The 21,328-nt window shown below is 31.9% G+C and overlaps 1 protein-coding gene across 1 annotated transcript in view; it reads right to left on the bottom strand.

Annotated features, from left to right (window-relative positions):
- Positions 1-15,700, bottom strand: part of LOC135140574 (alpha-1D adrenergic receptor) — a 32,707-nt gene extending 17,007 nt beyond the window's left edge. Inside the window, exon 1 of the mRNA XM_064071182.1 lies at positions 15,482-15,700. The gene's annotated coding sequence lies outside the window, so the exon portion shown is untranslated. The remainder of the gene's footprint in view (positions 1-15,481) is intronic.
- Between the last annotated feature and the right edge of the window lie 5,628 nt (positions 15,701-21,328).

Raw genomic sequence — 21,328 nt, 5'->3', positions numbered from 1 at the left:
TTTTTGACTTTCCAATGTTTGAATTTCTCGGCTTTTCAATTCTGAATTTTTAGATTTTTGGATCAAACTAAATTTGCGTTTTTTACGTTTTGACTGATTTTTCGACTTTCCAACTGATTTTTCGATTTTTCGATTTCCCGATTTTTTGACTTTTCAATCAAACTAAATTTCCGATTTTTCGACTTTTCCAAGTTTTGAATTTTCGATTTTTTGACTTTCTGATTGATTTTTTGAGTTTCCAATGTTTGAATTTCTCGGCTTTTCGATTCTGAATTTTTAGATTTTTGGATCAAACTAAATTTGCGATTTTTTGGCGTTTTGATTGATTTTTCGACTTTCCAACTGATTTTTTGACTTTCCCATTTCTCGATTTTTTTTACTTTTCAATCAAACTAAATTTCCGATTTTTCGACTTTTCCAAGTTTTGAATTTTCGATTTTTTGACTTTCTGATTGATTTTTTAACTTTCCAATGTTTGAATTTCTCGGCTTTTCGATTCTGAATTTTTAGATTTTTGGATCAAACTAAATTTGCGATTTTTTGGCGTTTTGATTGATTTTTCGACTTTCCAACTGATTTTTTGACTTTTCGATTTCTCGATTTTTTGACTTTTCAATCAAACTAAATTTCCGATTTTTTGGCTTTTTCAGTTATTTTTCGACTTTTCCGAGTTTCGAATTTTCGATTTTTTGATTGGTTCGATTTTTTGACTTTCTGATTGATGTTTTAACTTTCCAATGTTTGAATTTCTCGGCTTTTCGATTCTGGATTTTTAGATTTTTGGATCAAACTAAATTTGCGTTTTTTCACGTTTTGACTGATTTTTCGACGTTCCAACTGACTTTTCGACTTTTCGATTTCTCGATTTTTTGACTTTTCAATCAAACTAAATTTACGATTTCTTGGCTTTTTCAGTGATTTTTCGACTTTTCCAAGTTTCGAATTTTCGATTTTTTGATTGGTTCGATTTTTTGACTTTCTGATTGATGTTTTAACTTTCCAATGTTTGAATTTCTCGGCTTTTCGATTCTGAATTTTTAGATTTTACGATTTGTTGGCGTTTTGATTGATTTTTCGACTTTACCAAGTTTTGAATTTTCGATTTTTTGATTTGTTCGATTTTTTGACTTTCTGATTGATTTTTTGACTTTCCAATGTTTGAATTTCTCGGCTTTTCGATTCTGAATTTTTAGATTTTTGGATCAAACTAAATTTGCGTTTTTCACGTTTTGACTGATTTTTCGACTTTCCAACTGATTTTTCGACTTTTCGATTTCTCGATTTTTTGACTTTTCAATCAAACTAAATTTCCGATTTTTTGGCTTTTTCAGTGATTTTTCGACTTTTCCGAGTTTCGAATTTTCGATTTTTTGATTGTTTCGATTTTTTGACTTTCTGATTGATGTTTTAACTTTCCAATGTTTGAATTTCTCGGCTTTTCGATTCTGGATTTTTAGATTTTTGGATCAAACTAAATTTGCGTTTTTCACGTTTTGACTGATTTTTCGACTTTCCAACTGATTTTTCGACTTTTCGATTTCTCGATTTTTTGACTTTTCAATCAAACTAAATTTACGATTTTTTGGCTTTTTCAGTGATTTTTCGACTTTTCCAAGTTTCGAATTTTCGATTTTTTGACTTTCTGATTGATTTTTTGACTTTCCAATGTTTGAATTTCTCGGCTTTTCGATTCTGAATTTTTAGATTTTTGGTTCAAACTAAATTTGCGTTTTTCACGTTTTGACTGATTTTTCGACTTTCCAACTGATTTTTCGACTTTTCGATTTCTCGATTTTTTGACTTTTCAATCAAACTAAATTTCCGATTTTTTGGCTTTTTCAGTGATTTTTCGACTTTTCCAAGATTCGACTTTTCGATTTTTTGATTTGTTTGATTTTTTGACTTTTTGATTGATTTTTTGACTTTCTAATGATTGAATTTCTCGCCTTTTCGATTCTGAATTTTTAGATTTTTGGATCAAACTAAATTTACGATTTGTTGGCGTTTTGTTGATTTTTCGACTTTCCAACTGATTTTTCGACTTTTCGATTTCTGGATTTTTTGATTTTTCAATCAAACTAAATTTCCGATTTTTTGGCTTTCTCAGTGATTTTTCGACTTTTCCAAGATTCGACTTTTCGATTTTTTGACTTTCCAATGTTTGAATTTCTCGGCTTTTCGATTCTGAATTTTTAGATTTTTGGATCAAACTAAATTTGCGATTTTTTGGCGTTTTGATTGATTTTTCGACTTTCCAACTGATTTTTTGACTTTCCCATTTCTCGATTTTTTTACTTTTCAATCAAACTAAATTTCCGATTTTTCGACTTTTCCAAGTTTTGAATTTTCGATTTTTTGACTTTCTGATTGATTTTTTGACTTTCCAATGTTTGAATTTCTCGGCTTTTCGATTCTGAATTTTTAGAATTTTGGATCAAACTAAATTTGCGTTTTTTCACGTTTTGACTGATTTTTCGACTTTCCAACTGATTTTTCGACTTTTCGATTTCTCGATTTTTTGACTTTTCAATCAAACTAAATTTCCGATTTTTTTGCTTTCTCAGTGATTTTTCGACTTTTCCGAGTTTCGAATTTTCGATCTTTTGATTGGTTCGATTTTTTGACTTTCTGATTGATGTTTTAACTTTCCAATGTTTGAATTTCTCGGCTTTTCGATTCTGGATTTTTAGATTTTTGGATCAAACTAAATTTGCAATTTTTTGACGTTTTGTTGATTTTTCGACTTCCCAACTGATTTTTTTACATTTCGATTTCTCGATTTTTGACTTTTCGATCAAACTAAATCAAACTAAATTTCAGATTTTTTGGCTTTCTCAGTGATTTTTCGACTTTTCCAAGTTTTGAATTTTCGATTTTTTGATTTGTTCGATTTTTTGACTTTCTGATTGATTTTTTGACTTTCCAGTGTTTGGATTTCTCGGCTTTTCGATTCTGAATTTTTAGATTTTTGGATCAAACTAAATTTGCGATTTTTTGACGTTTTGTTGATTTTTCGACTTTTCGATTTCTCGATTTTTTGACTTTTCAATCAAACTAAATTTCCGATTTTTTGACTTTCTGATTGATTTTTCGACTTTTCAATGTTTGGATTTGTAGATTTCTTCGATTTTTCGATTCTGGATTTTCGGTTTTTGGATCAAACTAAATGCGATTTTTGATTTTGACTGATTTTTCGACTTTCCAATGTTTGGATTTATCGATTTCATCAATTTTGCGGCTGTTCGATTCTAGATTTTTCGAATTTTGGATCAAACTAAATGCGATTTTTAACTTTTTGATTGATTTTTCGACTTTCCGTTGTTTCGATTTACTGGTTTTTTGGCTTTTCGATTTCCCGATTTTTCAGGTTTTCGATCGCTTCGAATTGGCGACTTTCGATTTTTCGATATCGGTTTTTGAATTTTTCAGTAAGTTTCGACTTTTCGACTTCATTATTTTTTGATTTTTCAATGTTTCAATTTTTTGATTTCTTCGATTTTTGGACCCTTTCGATTTCTCGACTTTACGACTTTTTGATAAAACTAAGTTTTCGATTTTTCAACATTTTGACTTCCCGATTTTTTTATTTTTCAATGTTTCGATTTTTTGGTTTCTTCGATTTTGGACCCTTTTGATTTCTCGACTTTACGACTTTTTGATAAAACTAAAATTTCGATTTTTCAACATTTTGACTTCCCGATTTTTCGATATTTTAATGTTTTAGTTTTTTGATTTTTTCGATTTTTTGACTTTTCGTTCAAACAAAATTTTCGATCTTTTGACTTTCAGCTTGATTTTTGGATATTTCGATTTTTTTAGATTTTCAATTTTACGTCTTTTCGATTTTTCGACTTTTCTTTTTCTCGATTTTTCGACTTTCTGAGTTTCCGATTTCTCGATATTGATTTCTCAATTAGGGTTTCCATTTTTGGACTTGCGATTTTTGATATTTCAGTTTTTCGCTATTTCAATTTTTCGATTTTTCGACTTTTCGATCCAACTGAATTTCCGAATTTTTGACTTTCTGATTGATTTTTCGACTTTTCAATGTTTCGATTAGTACATTTCTTCGATTTCGCGCCTTTCCGATTTTTCGATTCTGGATTTTCGGTTTTTGGATCAAACCAAATTTTCGATTTTTTGACTTTTTGACTAATTTTTCGACATTCCGATTGATTTTTCGATATTTCAATTTTTTGGCACCTAAAATAAGCAAAATATTATGACCCCATCCTTATGGTTTATCAATTCATTCATAGTCTTTACGTTTACTTATACAGGATGACTCAAAAAAATGAATGAATGAGGCAGCCTATTTTATTGATCAAATCAAGAACATTTTTATTACTTTTTTGTAGACGGTAGTGAATTAGTTTTAGTAATACCTAAATGTGCTCGCTGCGCTCGCATTCTTCGTGTTATTGAAAAATAATAATACTAATATTAACTTTATACTGAAAAATTAAAATTTCTGACAAATCCGGCGCAGTTCACATGTAGGGATTAAAGTATTTCCACGGCTTTTTCCTAACACACCTCCAAATTTAATGGTCCTTAAAGTCCGTTAATTCAGTGTTTATTTACGCTCCTAAACTTCGGAATAAATTTCAGTGGCACTTTTCTTTTATTTCGGAAACCCTCCCACACTCCTCTAGGTCAACCCAGCGACCCTGACACCCATAAATTTTTCAAACACGGTCCCGGTTTACGGCAGAAGCACGACCCGACGATTGTAGCCCGCGCTGAAAATCATAAGCGTAAACTCGCTTTCGAAATAGTTTTTTTATGAATAATAAACCTCGCGCGAAGTTGCTCGAGTGGGTTTAAATGGACCATCGCCGAGCTTTACGAGCAGTACTTGCTCAAACCGATTTTTTCAATAAATAATATCGGTCGGAGTGTGCCAGGATTCGGGATCGTTAGCGAATTTTGATTTATGGGGCCGTAAATCGTGGCTCTTGTTTTTGGCGCAGCTTTCACAGTGAAACAGTTATGTCATTCAAGACAATCACGACGACGGCTCGAGCTTTCGATTAATTGTGATTAATGGTAATTTATTTGGTGTCGTAATTGCGGCCATCTGTCACGTCGGAGACAGCTGGAGAGGTTTCATAATTCGGTTCGGGCGTTGGGTGGTTCGAGATAAAAGTGGAGAAAATGCGGGATTGGAAATGGATGGGAGGATTGAAATAAATAACGATGGAAGCTGTAGATGTGTCAACGGGAGGGAAGCCGCGCACGTGTCCGAATCGAGGGCAAAGAACTACTTGAGGCCAGTTAAATATTTATCGACCTTTTTCGTGTCATAGTCTTACTCACTTATTTTAAAGTAGCGAATATTAAGTCAGTCGGTTATTATTACTACACTAGTAGAAATTTCTGACCTTCGGGATGATGTGACGACACAGATAAATCCGTGGTTTACGATTTTAACTCTTGTGCGCAAAGTCGGTGTCAGAATGGGGCTTGAGGTATGACTCGTCATTTTATGTACTGGATATAATGAGCCCTAGGAAAAAAGTTTGGCTTAGAATTTAGTGCGCAACGCCCGTTGTGAGTTATCATACCAAAATAATTTTTTTGATTTCACAATTTTTTATATTCTTCCATTTTTTATAATTTGTGCTTTTTTTCAACTTTTTTCAATTTTTCAATGTTCCATGTTCAAAAATTGGAACATGGAAAAGTAAAAAAATCGAGTAATTGTAAAGTTGTAAAGTCAAAAAGTCGAACCATTGAAAAACTGAGAAATCGATATGAAAAAATTGGAAAGTCCAAAAGTCGAAAAGTCGAAAACTCGCAAAGTTAAAAAATCGAAAACTTAATTTGGTCGAATTCGAAAAATCGAAGAAATCAAAACCGTGGAAACACTGAAAAGTCGAAAAATTGGAAAGTTAATAAAATCGAGAAATCGCAAATTTAAATTAATGGAAAAATCGAAAATTTAATTTGCGGATTTTGCAATTTTTCAATTTGCAATTCCACGAGTTTTCACTTTTTCGATTTGCCATTTTTTATTTCGAATTTTCATTTTCCGATTTTATAATTTATTTTTCAATGTGAAATTGTTCAGTTTTTCAATTTCTCTATTTCGAAAAATCAGAAAGTCAAAAAATCGAAGAAAACGGAAAGTCGAAAATCCAAGAAGCTGAAAAATCGAAAAGCTGAAAAATCAGAAATCGAAAAGTCGAAAAGCCGAGATCGAAAAATCGACGAAATTTAATTTGCGGATTTTGCAATTTTTCAATTTGCAATTCCACGAGTTTTCAATTTTTCGATTTTTCGGTTTTTTGTTTCAATTTTTCGATTTGTCATTTTTTATTTCGGATTTTAATTTTCTGGTTTTATAATTTTTTTTTCAATGTAAAATTTTTCAATTTTTGGATATTTCAAATTTTAGATTTTTTAATTATTTGATTTTTCAATTTTAAATTTTTCGATTTTTCGATCAAATTAAATTCTGTTACTCGGCAGTTTTTCACTTTCCAATGTTTCGATTTATCGCCTTTTCAACTTTTTGATTTCCCGATTTTTCGAAATCGAGAAATCGAAAAGTCGAAAAGCCAAGATCGAAACATTGACAAAATCGAAAATTTAATTTAACCAAAAAATTGGAACTTGGAAAAGTCGAAAAATTCAGAAATTGAAAAGTTGCAAAGTCAAAAAATCGAAACATTCAAAAATTGAGAAATTGATATGAAAAAATCGGAAAGTCGATAAGTCGAGAAATCGAAGTCGAAAAGTTGAGAAATCGAAGTCGACAATTCGGGAAATCGAAAATTGAATTCAATCAAAAAATCGAAAAATCGGAAATTTAGTTTGATCGAAAAAATCAAAGAAATCAAAAAATGGCAAAATCGAAAATCTAATTTGGTCGAAAAGTCGAAAAATCGAGAAATTAAAACCGAAATTTTGAGAAATCGGAGATTTAATTTAATCGAAAAAGCGAAAAATCGGAAACTCGAAAAATTAATTTGATCGAAAAATCGGAGAAACAACAAAAAGGAAACATTGAAAAGTGAAAAAGTTGTATTTCGAGAACTCAATAAATAAAAAAACTGAAAAAACAAAAAATTATAAAATCGGAAGGAACGTGGAAAAAATAAAGGAAATGAAAAAACTAAAAACTGATATAAAATCGAGAAAATGAAAATTAAAAAATCGGAAAAATGAAAAATAAAAATGAAGAACTCGAAAAATTCAGGAAACGAAAAACTGAAAAGTCAATCGGAAAATCTAAAATTTAATTTTATCGAAAAGTCCGAAAAGGAAGAAATCGAAAAGTCAAAAAATCCAAGAAATCGTGAAATCGTAAATTTAGTTTGATCAAAAAGTGGAAAGATCGAAAAATCAAGAACCCGAAAAATCAGACAAAGTCGAAAAATCGCAAACTTAATTTGACCGAAAACTTCAAAAATCGAGAACTCGAAAGACGAAAAATCGAAAAACCCAAAAAATGGAAACACTGAAAAATCGGACAGTCGGAATTTAAAACAAAATCGGAAACTCAAATTGGAAATTCGAAAAAACGAAAATTTAATTTGGACTGTCAATTCCACGAGTTTTCAATTTTTGGATTTTTCAGTTTTTTGTTTTTTCGTAAAATCGAAAGATCCAAAAATCGAAAAATCGAAAATTTAGTTTGATCGAAAAGTCGAAAAATTGAAAAATCGCAGAATCGCAAATTTAATTTGGTCGAAAAATCGAGAAATTGAAAAGTGGAAATTTCGAGAAATCAAAAACTTTATTTAATCGGAAAATTTTTGAAAAATTGAAACATCGAAAAGGCAAAAAACTGCAAAGTCAAAAAAACCGAAAACTTAATTTAATCGAAAAATTGAAAAAGCGAAACATTGGAAACTCGAAAAATGAATCGAAGAATCGAAAAATCGAAAAGACGAAAACACGAAGAATCGAAAAATCGCAGTCAAAGAACGGAAAATTGAATTTGATCGAAAAGTCGAAAAATCCAGAAATCGAAAAAACCAAAATTCGAGAATTCGAAAATTTAATTTATTCGAAATATCGAAAAATTGAAGAAATCGAAAAATCGAAAATTTAATTTTATCAAAAAGTCCACAAATTGAAATAATCGAAAAGTCGAAAAATAGGAGAAATCGTAAAATAGAAATATCCAAAAATCGAAAAATCAGATATCAAAAAGTACAAAAAATTGAAAACCCGATAAACTATGAAATCGAAAATTTAATTTGGTCTAAAAACTGAGAAATTGAAAAGTCGAAATTTCGAGAAATCGAAATTTTATTTAGTCGTAAAAATCTTGAAAAATTGAAACATTGAAAAGGCAAAAAATCGCAGTCAAAAAATTGAAAACTTAATTTAATCGAAAAGTTGAAAAAGCGAAACATCGGAAACTGGAAAAATGAATCAAAGAATCGAAAAGTCGAAAAATAGAAAATTTTATTTGATAGGAAAATCGAGAAATCGAAAATTTAAGTCAATCGAAAAAACCAAAATCGGAAAGTCTAAAAACAGAAAAGCCCCAAAATCTTAAACATCGAAAAATTGAAACATTGGAATGTCGAAAAATCGCAGTCAAAAAATGGAAAATTTAATTTGATCGAAAAGTCGAAAACTCCAGAAATCGAAAAAACCAAAATTCGACAATTCGAAAATTTAATTTATTCGAAACATCGAAAAATTGAAGAAATCGAAACATCGAAAATTTAATTTAATCTAAAAATCGAAATATGAATTCAAAATCGAGAAATTGAAAAACCGGAAAGTCGAAAAATCGGGAAATCGATGAATTGAAGAACTGAAAAATTGGGAAATCGAAAAGTCGAAGAAATAAAAAAATCGAAAAATATATCGAGAAATCAATAAAACGAAAAACTGAAATATGGAAATATCGACAAATCGTAAAGTCGAAAAATAAAAAAGTCGAGAAATCGTAACATTGAAAAGTTGAGAAATCGATTTCGAACAATTGAGAAATCGAAAATTTAATTTAATGGAAACATCGAAAAGTAGAAAAATCGTAAATTCAGAAACTCCAAAAACTGAAGAAATCAAAAATTTGGGAAATCTAAAAGTTCAGTAATCGAAAATTCTAAAAACCGAAGAAATCATAAAATTGATATCGGAAAGTCGAAAAACTGCAAATTTTGTTTGATCGAAAAGTAGAAAAATCAGGAAATTTAAAAGTCGTATATCAAGAAATCAATAAAACATAAACAAATAGTAAAGTCAAAAAATCGGAAAGTTGGGAAACCGAAACATTGAAAAATTGAGAAATCGATAATTCGGGAAATCAAAAATTTAATTTAATCGAAAAATCGAAACAACGCAAAGTCGAAAAATCGGAAATTCGAAAACTGGAAAAATCGAAAAATGGGAAAGTTTAATTTAATCAAAAAATCGAGAAATCGAAAAGTCGAAAAAAACTGAAATATCTTAAAATCCAAAACTCGAGAAACCGAAACATTGAAAAATTGAGAAATCAATATCAAAAAACCGAAAAATGGAAAACGAAAAACTCAGGAAATCGAAAAATGAATCGAAAAATGTTAACGAAAAGTTGAAAAATCCAAAATTCCGAAAATTGGAAACTCGAAAATCGGAAGCTCGAAAAATCGAGAAATCGAAAACTCGAAAAGCTAAAAAATCGAAGAAATAAAAAAATTGAAAAGTCGTGTATCGAGAAATTAATGAATCGATAAAAAAACTGAAATAGTGAAAAATCGAAACTTGAAAAAGTTGAGAAATCGATATCGAAAAACCGGAAAGCGGAAAACCCAAGAAATAAAGAAATCGAAAATTTAATTCAATCGAAAAATCAGGACGTTGAAAAGTCGAAATCATTTTTCTAAATAAACAGTTATAAAAAAGACCATTAAGAAATATAAGATTAAAAAAAAACCAGGACCAACATAAAATTGGATCAAAAAAACCTGTACAAAAAAAAATCGTCAAGCTCACTAGTGACTACTAACTTTTTGGTTTCCTTATCCGTCCACATTTTTCGAAATTATTACCTCAAAAAAAAATTATAACACCCTGCACACGACACCTTTATTACACCGCCCGCCAACCGGAATATTTTTACCTTTCCATAATCTAAAAACACTCCTATGACCGCCCGAAATTTATTTCAGTCGCCTCTCCCTATTTTTACTCCTCAAAACTAACAAAGAGGTCGGAAGCGGACTCCATCTGTCATTTTCATAAACACATTATGACAGTTCACGTACTCCATCTTTCAAACATCGCCGCCAATTTCGCAACCGCAAACAAATGTACCCTCATTTCCACCTCGGGTCAAAGTTTCGCAACGAAAATCCGCCATCTGCCCGAAAGGTTAAGGCTGCCGATCCCAACCTTGATCATCGACGTTTCGACCCGCCATCATCAGCCCCAGCCGCATTCTTCCGTCCCGCAAGCCCAAAAACGCCGAATCGGCCGAAAAGGTAACAGCTGGCGACGCGCGATCTAGTAGGCGTCTGTTTATTTATAAAACAAGTGCCAGCACTATCACGCCAACTTAATAAAAACCAAAAGAAACATCTGCAATTGTGCGACCACGTGACGCGCTTTCCGCGTCCTTGGAATTTCTTCAATCGCGTAGGCCTGGACCCGTCCACCGACACAAAACAAATTACAATTTGAACGGTTTTTAATTGGCCGGCGAACGGTTATGAGGTCACGTGTCGGTTTTTCTTTGACAGCTGCGGCCTTGGCGCGGACGCCGCTCTTCGCACCAGAAAACCGCCGGCCACTTTTAATCGCCGATTAATCATTTGACGAAAATGTCATTGCCGGCGAACCCCGATCTGGATTAGTCGCCACAAAGCCCCGAATTAAGCTAATTGGGGTGACGTCAGCCGCTGAATAACGCCCAACGAAGTGTGAATGGGGCTTTATTTGCTAAATTGGCGCCGGGCACAAAGGGCTTGATTGGTGGATCGCGTAACGGGTTGACACGAGCCCACTAGATCAAACAAAGCGGCGAAAAATGGCCGACACGAGTCCGACTTCCGTTTGGATTTTTCAACTGCACACAAATGTCATTCTCATTAATCGTGGAAACAATCCGATTTCCTCTATTATTACAGAATTTTACAATGTAAGGTTAAGCGCTATTTATAGCCCGTTCGTATTTACAAACAAGTGAGTCAATGCTTCCTAGATGCGATTTTTGCGAAAATTCCAAAAGTAAGGTTAGGTCGGAACAATTGACACAATCACCATCAAGCACCATTTTCCAAAAATATCGGCCACACAAATGACCCAAACTTCTACATTTAAGTACGTAATCACCGTTAATAGGAGAAATGACGAATTGTCATTAACCATTTTAACTGTACATTTTGACAGCTTGATTGATCGATGGGTTCGGGCAGCCGATAATGATTTATGAGAAAGCTGTTGTTTTGGGTTTTCTCACGTCACAGTGGGCGTTTATCGAAAACTATGGGAGGCTATGATTTAGGTTCGGGAATTACCTAAAATGTGTTTTGGACCAACGCCAGCTGTGTAAATTTTCGCAAATGATGGGAGATTTTTGGTGTTTATGGAGGCCGAAAGTGGGGCGAATGGCGGGTTTGAGAGAAAAATGGGCTTGATGGTGTGAAAATGGCGCCGTTCCGCATTCATCGGATTTTTGGAAAGTGGAACAACAAAAATATTTTCGGGAAAATGGGTTGATTATGATTAGAGACGGTGTTTTTTTTTTTTTAAGTGGGAGCTGGAAATTACCATCTGGTCGACTGCGCGTGGAATGACATTTAAACCGCATTTTCTGTACATATTTTGTTTTGACACTGACATTTGACAGCAATGTCACGATCTTTTGCGATATTTTTTAATGTGTTGGTATGGATTTTTGCTCAAACCTTCATTTCAAAGCCAAGTACAAAGTAAAACATCTCAAATAACATGTTTTGTTTTGAGAAATTTTGATTTTTGTAAAATTACACGATACAGACATTGTGTAAAATGTCTTTTGCTGTCAAATGTCAATTCTATTTCTTTCTAGCTTCAGCTATGCTAAAAATATGTATCACGAAATTTTCTAAGAATTTTACAATTCTACACTTTTACAAATGTCAATTTTGACACGCACCCCGAAAGTCAGACACTTAACATGTAAAATTTTGTAAAATTACAAATACGAAGATTCTGTACAGTTCTATAGTTTGTAAAAAGCGTAAAATGACACTTGACAACGAAATTTTAGTGTTGAATTTTGAAACTAAACTTTTTTTTTTAATTTTGTAAAACTACACAAGCGAAAATTTTGTACAACAGGATGTCAAATGTGGCTCGAATTTTGGAAACTAAAGCTTTTCCCAAAAATGCTGCCAGAAGCAACTCTATTTTCCTAATAAAAATTAGACGCTCGATGTCGAATTTTAAATTTTGTAAAATTACATAAGCGAGGATTTTGTACAAGAGGATGTCAAACGCCAATTCCTTTGTTCATTATGGCTTTAGTTTACAAAAAATACACGTTGAAGATTTTTTAATTATTTTAAAATTCCACAGTTTATAAAAAGCACATCAAGAGCAACTTGATTTATCAAACAAAACTGTAATTTCGTGCTGAATAAAATCGCAGAAGTTTTCAATGAAAAGTCTGAAAATTTTTTACATTTGACTTTTATGTTTCGCATTATTAAAATCACTTTAATCTGAATTTTCACCTAAATTTAAAAGCATGTCAAATGTAAGCCTAAAATGCCATTAGACAACTAAATTTTAGTTGTTTGGAGCATAAAAATGTGGCTCGAATTTTGGAAACTAAAGCTTTTCCAAAAAATGCTGCCAGAAGCGACTCTATTTTTCTAATAAAAATTAGACGCCCGATGTGGAATTTTAAATTTTGTAAAATTACATAAGCGAGGATTTTGTACAAGAGGATGTCAAACGTCAATTCCTTTGTTCATTATGGCTTTAGTTTACTAAAAATACCCGTTGAAGATTTTTTAATAATTTTAAAATTCCACAGTTTATAAAAAGCACATCAAGAGCAACTTGATTTATCAAACAAAACTGTAATTTCTTACTGAATAAACTCGCAGAAGTTTTCAATGAAAAGTCAGAAAATTTTTTACATTTGGCTTTAATGTTTCGCATTATTAAAATCACTTTGATCTGAATTTTCACCTAAATTTAAAAGCATGTCAAATGTAAGCGTAAAGTGACATTAGACAATTAAATTTTAGTTGTTTGGTGCAGAAAAATGTGGATGGAATTTTGGAAACCAAGCCATTTCCAAAAAATACTGTCACCAGCAACTCTATTTTTCTGATAAAAGTTGGACGCTTGATGTGGAATTTTAAAATTTTGTAAAATTACACAAGCGAGGATTTTGTACAAGAGGTTGTCAAACGTCAATTCCTTTGTTCATTATGGTTTTAGTTTACTAAAAATACACGTTGAAGATTTTTTGATAATTTTAAAATTCCACAGTTTATAAAAAGCACATCAAGAGCAACTTGATTTTTGAAACAAAACTGTAATTTCTTACTGAATAAACTGGCAGAAGTTTTCAACGAAAAGTCTGGAAAGTTTTTACATTTGACTTTAATATTTCGCATTATTAAAATCACTGTAATCTGAATTTTCACCTAAATTTAAAAGCATGTCAACTGTAAGCGTAAAATGACATTAGACAACTAAATTTTAGTTGTTTGGAGCATAAAAATGTTTCTCTAATTTTGGAAACTAAAGCTTTTCTAAAAAATGCTGTCAGAAACAACTTTATTTTTCTAATAAAAATTAGACGCCCGATGTGGAATTTTAAATTTTGTAAAATTACATAAGCGAGGATTTTGTACAAGAGGATGTCAAACGTCAATTCCTTTGTTCATTATGGCTTTAGTTTACTAAAAATACACGTTGAAGATTTTTTAATAATGTTAAAATTCCACAGTTTATAAAAAGCACATCAAGGGCAACTTGTATATCAAACAAAACTGTAATTTCTTACTGAATAAACTCTAAAAAGTTTTCAATGAAAAGTCTGAAAATTTTTTACATTTGACTTTAATGTTTCGCATTATTAAAATCACTTTAAACTGAATTTTCACCTATATTTAAAAGCATGTCAAATGTAAGCGTAAAATGACATTAGACAACTAAATTTTAGTTGTTTCGTGCATAAAAATGTGGCTCGAATTTTGGAAACTGAAGCTTTTCCAAAAAATGCTGCCAGAAGCAACTCTATTTTTCTAATAAAAATTAGACTTTCGATGTGGAATTTTAAATTTTGTAAAATTACATAAGCGAGGATCTTGTACAAGAGGATGTCAAACGTCAATTCCTTTGTTCATTATGGCTTTAGTGTACTAAAAATACACGTTGAAGATTTTTTAATAATTTTAAAATTCCACAGTTTATAAAAAGCACATCAAGAGCAACTTGATTTATCAAACAAAACTGTCATTTCTTACTGAATAAACTCGCAGAAGTTTTCAATGAAAATTCTTGACATCAGACAACTAAATTTTAGTTGTTTGTAACAGAAAAATGTGGCTTGAATCTTGGAAACTAAAGCTTTTCCAAAAAAATACTGTCAGCAACTCTATTTTTCTAATAAAAGTCAGACCCTTGATGTGGAATTTTAAAATGTAAAATTACATTCAAAAAAGTGTTCAATAAACAACCATTTATTAGAAACCGAAAGCACTAAGCTTTGTAGAACTGGGTCAAATGTAATTTTACAAGTTTTTTAATTCCGAATACTTTACATAAAAAATAACTCTGGCTTTAAAATACAAAACAAATATCCAAACTCAGCGTATCCGCTTTCAACTGCGTTCGTTTGCTAAAATCTGACACAGATTTCGTGACAAAGCGTGTCAAATGTAATTTTAATCAACGAAATGAAATCTTGAAAAGCGAAAAATTGGCCACCGCGCCAACTGCGTTCCGCCAACTGTTGCCATTCAAAAATAATAGGAAATATGTAACCCATTAACAACCACCTGTTAATCGCGCCATTGTACCACAACACATCGTTCCGGACGATACAAAAATGTTGCTAATCGTCGCTAATCGCCGCTTTAAGGAAAACGTGATTTAAACAAACATTATATCCGCGGTATTAATAGCCCGATGGCTAAAAATAAAGGCCACCGGGGTTAAGTCCGGGACTTCCCCTCCGACCCTTCGCGAATTATTACCATTGTATGGCAGGAAGTGCGGATTAGAGACCCATTTTCCCGGATTATAGCCTCCAGGTAGTAGGCCACCTGGTGCTCGAGTTAAGTAAATATCAGCGTGTGTCAATCGAATTGTCAAATCTTCGCAGCCCGCTTGATCGATGACGGCTTACAGCCGCACTCCAGATACCCTCGAAATCGCAAATTAACCACGAAAATCTCCCGTCACGTGATCTCGGAAAACAACTTTCCAATAACCCATCCACGACAACAAGATAACCCCCCGTAATTAAAAAAACGTAATAAGCCATCGAGAGCGGCCGTGTTTGCAGTGTGATTTTGTTTACACTCACCTTATTGAGGAGATTTCTCCATTCCGCACACTTTCACGACGTACGCCACTGGCGGCACACGGAAAAAACGTCTCTGTGGAAGCCTTCGCACGCATCAAGGAGGCCGTGCCTAAGGCCCTGTTCACATCGCGACGCTCCGCGCTTTCCCGAATCTAGTTGCCGTAGTCTGCTGGAAACGCCGACCGCATTTCCACACTACTAGTTCACAACTGATCGCAGCTGGCCGAGTCGACGATATAAAACGGTTTTGTGTACCATTACCATTGTATGGGAGAGGTGGGCAGCGGCCCAACCGTGGACTGGTTGCGCGGGTCACGTGGCGGCGAGCAGGGCCGCGACTGGCCGACTGCGCGGATGGGTTAAGGGTCTCATGGGCGAAAAATCCAGTGACGTCACGGATCGGGGGTTATTCAACCGTGGTTGCGTCCTTGCGTTGTTGTTGGCGCGTTGGCGGATGGGTCTGTTTTGTGGTTTAAGGGAATAACAGAAGGATTGGTTGGGTGCCAAGTGTCAGAAATGTGGAGGTCAAAGGAAGTGGATTTTTTTGTTGGGGAAAGGTGGAAATGGAGTTTTCTTCGATGGGCAAAAAGTGCACTTCCTGCACGGGGTTTTTGTTCGTGACGGCAATCTCTCCAGATTCGAGTTCATTGAATTTATGCGATATAGTTTACAGTGTCGAGGAGATTCAATAAACTGCGTGGAAGTGACAATGAAATCACGATATTTTCCAACTAAGGATTGCAAAGTTACATTTACTAGGACGTGTCAAACGTGTTGACAATTTTATTACTACAAACTGACATTTGTTGAAATAGCGGTATTTAAGTTCAAGGGACTTTACAGTTTTGCGTTACTAAAAACAGCGCAATTAATATTAACTCGAAGTCGTAAAACGCGGTTTAAAAATGTTAATGGACATTGACATTCAAAATTAATTTCAAATCATCAATTTTAAAGTAAATTTTTCGATTTTACAATTTGAAAGTATAAAAATTGTAATTGAGGTTAAAACTCAAAATTATAGATTTTTTTTTAAAACTGTGTATGGATGACGAAATCCATAGCAATGCTACTCGAATGACGTTTGAACAAAAGTTCAAATATGTCAGAATCTGGAAACCGCAATGACGTTAATAAAATTTAATTATACATTTTAAGTCTAGAGGGATCTAAGTTCAAGAAATTTTTCAATTTCGCACCATTTAAAACAGCGTATTTAATCTTAAATCGAGCTCGTAAAAAGGGAGTTTTCAAATGTCAATGTAAAATGACACAAGACAGAAATTTGAAAATGAGGGACAATTAATTTCAGATAATGGCAAATTACAATCTATTTGAAACTATTCAAATATTGCAAGATCTGAAAGCCACAGCGACGCTCCTGAAGCTGAATTTTACAGTTGACATCTATTAAAATCTATAGAGACAGAAGTTGAAGGAATTTTGACATCTATTAAAATCTATCGAGACCGAAGTTCAAGGAATTTTATAATTTTATAATTTTAAAAATAGCGCGTTTAATATTAACTCGAAGTCATAAAAAGTGACTTTCAAATGTAAACGCAAAATAGTATTTTTCGAAGTTTCAAAGTAGTGCCAAATTAATTTGAAGTTTTCGAAGTTCCAGGCACAAGTTTCAAATATGTCAGAATATGGAAACCGCATTGACGCTCATAAAACCTAATTATACATTTGAAATCTAGAGGGATCTAAGTTCAAGAAATTTTTCAATTTTACACCTTTTAAAACATTGTATTTAATCTTAAATCGAGCTCGTGAAAAGGGGGTTTTCAAATGTCAGTGTAAAATGACACAAGACAGAAGTTTTAAAATGAAGGAAAATTAAGTTCAGATAATGACAAATTACACTTTAGAAGCGAATTTTATCTTTAGTGCGGTTTTAAAAGCGACATTTCCATTTGAAACTGTTCAAATATTTAAAGATCTGGAAGCCAGAGTGACGCTCTTAGAAATTAATTTTACAGTCAAAATCTATTAAAATCTATAGAGATTGTAGTTTAAGGAATTTTACAATTTTATACTTTCACAATTAATACATTTAACATTAACAGGAAGCAGTGACAAGTGATTTTCAAATGTAAATGTAAAATCATACTTTATAGAGGTTTTAAAATTAAGAAAAAATAATTTCAAGTAATGACAGATGGGATGACATTTCCATTTGAAATAGAGCACTCTTAAAGAATAAACAAATTAAGGAATCCGTAACACGCTACTCGAATGACGTTTGAACAAAAGTTTCAAAGTAGAATCAAATTAATTTGAAGGTTTTGAAGTTCCAGATACACGATTCAAATGTCTCAGAATTTAGAAATCGTAATGACGCTCATTAAACTTAATTATACATTTGAAACCTAGAAGGAGCTAAGTTCAAGATATTTTTCAATTTTACACCTTTGAAAACAGCGCATTTAAACTTAAATCGGGCTCGTAAAAAGGGAGTTTTCAAATGTCAATGTAAAATGACACAAGACAGAAGTTTTAAAATAAAGGAAAATTAATTTCAGATAATGAAAAATTACACTTTAGAAGCGAATTTTATGTTTAGTGTGGTTTTAAAAGCGACATTTCCATTTGAAACTATTCAAATATTTCAAGATCTGGAAGCCAGAGTGGCGCTCTTAGAAATTAATTTTACAGTTAAAATCTGTTAAAATCTATAGAGATTGTAGTTTAAGGAATTTTACAATTTTATACTTTCAAAATTAATGCATTTAACATTAACAGGAAGCAGTGACAAGTGATTTTCAAATGTAAATGTAAAATCATTCTTTATAGAGGTTTTAAAATTAAAAAAAAATAATTTCAAGTAATGACAGACGGGATGACATTTCCATTTGAAATAGAGCACTCTTAAAGAATAAACAAATTAAGGAATCCGTAACACGCCACTCGGATGACGTTTGAACAAAAGTTTCAAAGTAGAATCAAATTAATTTGAAGGTTTTGAAGTTCCAGATACAAGATTCAAATATCTCAGAATTTAGAAATCGCAATGACGCTCATAAAACTTAATTATACGTTTGAAATCTATAAGGATCTAAGTTCAAGAAATTTTCCAATTTTACACCTTTGAAAACAGCACATTTAATCTTAAATCGGGCTCATAAAAAGGGAGTTTTCAAATGTCAATGTAAAATGACACAAGACAGAAGTTTTAAAATGAAGGAAAATTAATTTAAGATAATTAGAAATTACACTTTAGGAGCGAATTTTATGTTTAGTGTGGTTTTAAAAGCGACATTTCCATTTGAAACTATTCAAATATTTCAAGATCTGGAAGCCAGAGTGACGCTCTTAGAAATTAATTTTACAGTCAAAATCTGTTAAAATCTATAGAGATCGTAGTTCAAGGAATTTTACAATTTTATACTTTCAAAATTAATGCATTAACATTAACTGGAAGCAGTGACAAGTGATTTTCAAATGTAAATGTAAAATCATACTTTATAGAGGTTTTAAAATTAAGGCAAAATTATTTCAACTAATGACAAATGGGATGACATTTCCATATGAAATAAAGCACTTTTAAAGGATACACAAATTGAGGAATCCGTAACACGCTACTCGAATGACGTTTGAACAAAAGTTTCAAAGTAGAATCAAATTAATTTGAAGGTTTTGAAGTTCCAGATACAAGATTCAAATATCTCAGAATTTAGAAATCGCAATGACGCTCATAAAACTTAATTGTACATTTGAAACCTAGAAGGATCTAAGTTCAAGATATTTTTCAATTTTACACCTTTGAAAACAGCGCATTTAAACTTAAATCGGGCTCGTAAAAAGGGAGTTTTCAAATGTCAATGTAAAATGACACAAGACAGAAGTTTTAAAATGAAGGAAAATTAATTTCAGGTAATGAAAAATTACACTTTAGGAGCGAATTTTATGTTTAGTGTGGTTTTAAAAGCGACATTTGCATTTGAAACTATTCAAATATTTCAAGATCTGGAAGCCAGAGTGACGCTCTTAGAAATTAATTTTACAGTTAAAATCTGTTAAAATCTATAGAGACCGTAGTTCAAGGAATTTTACAATTTTATACTTTCAAAATTAATGCATTTAACATTAACTGGAAGCAGTGACAAATGATTTTCAAATGTAAATGTAAAATCATACTTTATAGAGGTTTTAAAATTAAGGAGAAATAATTTCAAGTATTGACAGATGGGATGACATTTCCATCTGAAATAGAGCACTCTTAAAAAATAAACAAATTAAGGAATCCGTAACACGCTACTCGAATGACGTTTGAACAAAAGTTTCAAAGTAGAATCAAATTAATTTGAAGGTTTTGAAGTTCCAGATCCAAGATTCAAATGTCTCAGAATTTAGAAATCGCAATGACGCTTATAAAACTTAATTATACATTTGAAATATATAAGGATCTAAGTTCGAGAAATTTTCCAATTTTACACCTTTGAAAACAGCGCATTTAATCTTAAATTGAGCTCGTAAAAAGGAAGTTGTCAAATGTCAATGTAAAATGACACAAGACAGAAGTTTTAAAATGAAGGAAAATTAATTCAAGATAATGACAAAATACACTTTAGAATCGAATTTTATGTTTAGTGTGGTTTTAAAAGCGGCATTTCCATTTGAAACTATTCGAATATTTCAAGATCTGGAAGCCAGAGTGGCGCTCTTAGAAATTAATTTTACAGTTAAAATCTGTTAAAATCTATAGAGATTGTAGTTTAAGGAATTTTACAATTTTATACTTTCAAAATTAATGCATTTAACATTAACAGGAAGCAGTGACAAGTGATTTTCAAATGTAAATGTAAAATCATACTTTATTGAGGTTTTAAAATTAAGAAAAAATAATTTCAAGTAATGACAGATGGGATGACATTTCCATTTGAAATAAAGCACTTTTAAAGAATAAACAAATTGAGGAATCCGTAACACGCTACTCGAATGACGTTTGAACAAAAGTTTCAAAGTAGAATCAAATTAATTTGAAGGTTTTGAAGTTCCAGATCCAAGATTCGAATGTCTCAGAATTTAGAAATCGCAATGACGCTTATAAAACTTAATTATACATTTGAAATCTATAAGGATCTAAGTTCGAGAAATTTTCCAATTTTACATCTTTGAAAACAGCGCATTTAAACTTAAATCGGGCTCGTAAAAAGGGAGTTTTCAGATGTCAATGTAAAATGACACAAGACAGAAGTTTTAAAATGAATGACAATTAATTTAAGATAATGACAAATTACACTTAAGTAGCGAATTTTATGTTTAGTGTGGTTTTAAAAGCGACATTTCCATTTGAAACTATTCAAATATTTCAAGATCTGGAAGCCACAGTGACGCTCTTAGAAATTAATTTTACAGTTAAAATCTGTTAAAATCTATAGAGACCGTAGTTCAAGGAATTTTACAATTTTATACTTTCAAAATTAATGCATTTAACATTAACTGGAAGCAGTGACAAGTGATTTTCAAATGTAAATGTAAAATCATGCTTTATAGAGGTTTTAAAATTAAGGAAAAATAATTTCAAAAATTGACAGATGGGATGACATTTCCATTTGAAATAAAGCACTTTTAAAGAATACACTAATTGAGGAATCCGTAACACGCTACTCGAAGGACGCTTGAACAAAAGTTTCAAAGTAGAATCAAATTAATTTGAAGGTTTTGAAGTTCCAGATACAAGATTCAAATGTCTCAGAATTTAGAAATCGCAATGACGCTCATAAAACTTAATTATACATTTGAAACTTAGAAGGATCTAAGTTCAAGATATTTTTCAATTTTACACCTTTGAAAACAGCGCATTTAAACTTAAATCGGGCTCGTAAAAAGGGAGTTTTC

Source organism: Zophobas morio, unplaced genomic scaffold (assembly GCF_036711695.1).
Source record: "Zophobas morio isolate AGI-343-1 ecotype UQ-CSIRO unplaced genomic scaffold, CSIRO_AGI_Zmor_V1 ptg000040l, whole genome shotgun sequence".
In the NCBI taxonomy this organism is placed as follows: Eukaryota; Metazoa; Arthropoda; class Insecta; order Coleoptera; family Tenebrionidae; genus Zophobas; species Zophobas morio.
This window is presented reverse-complemented; position numbering and strand designations above follow the sequence as displayed.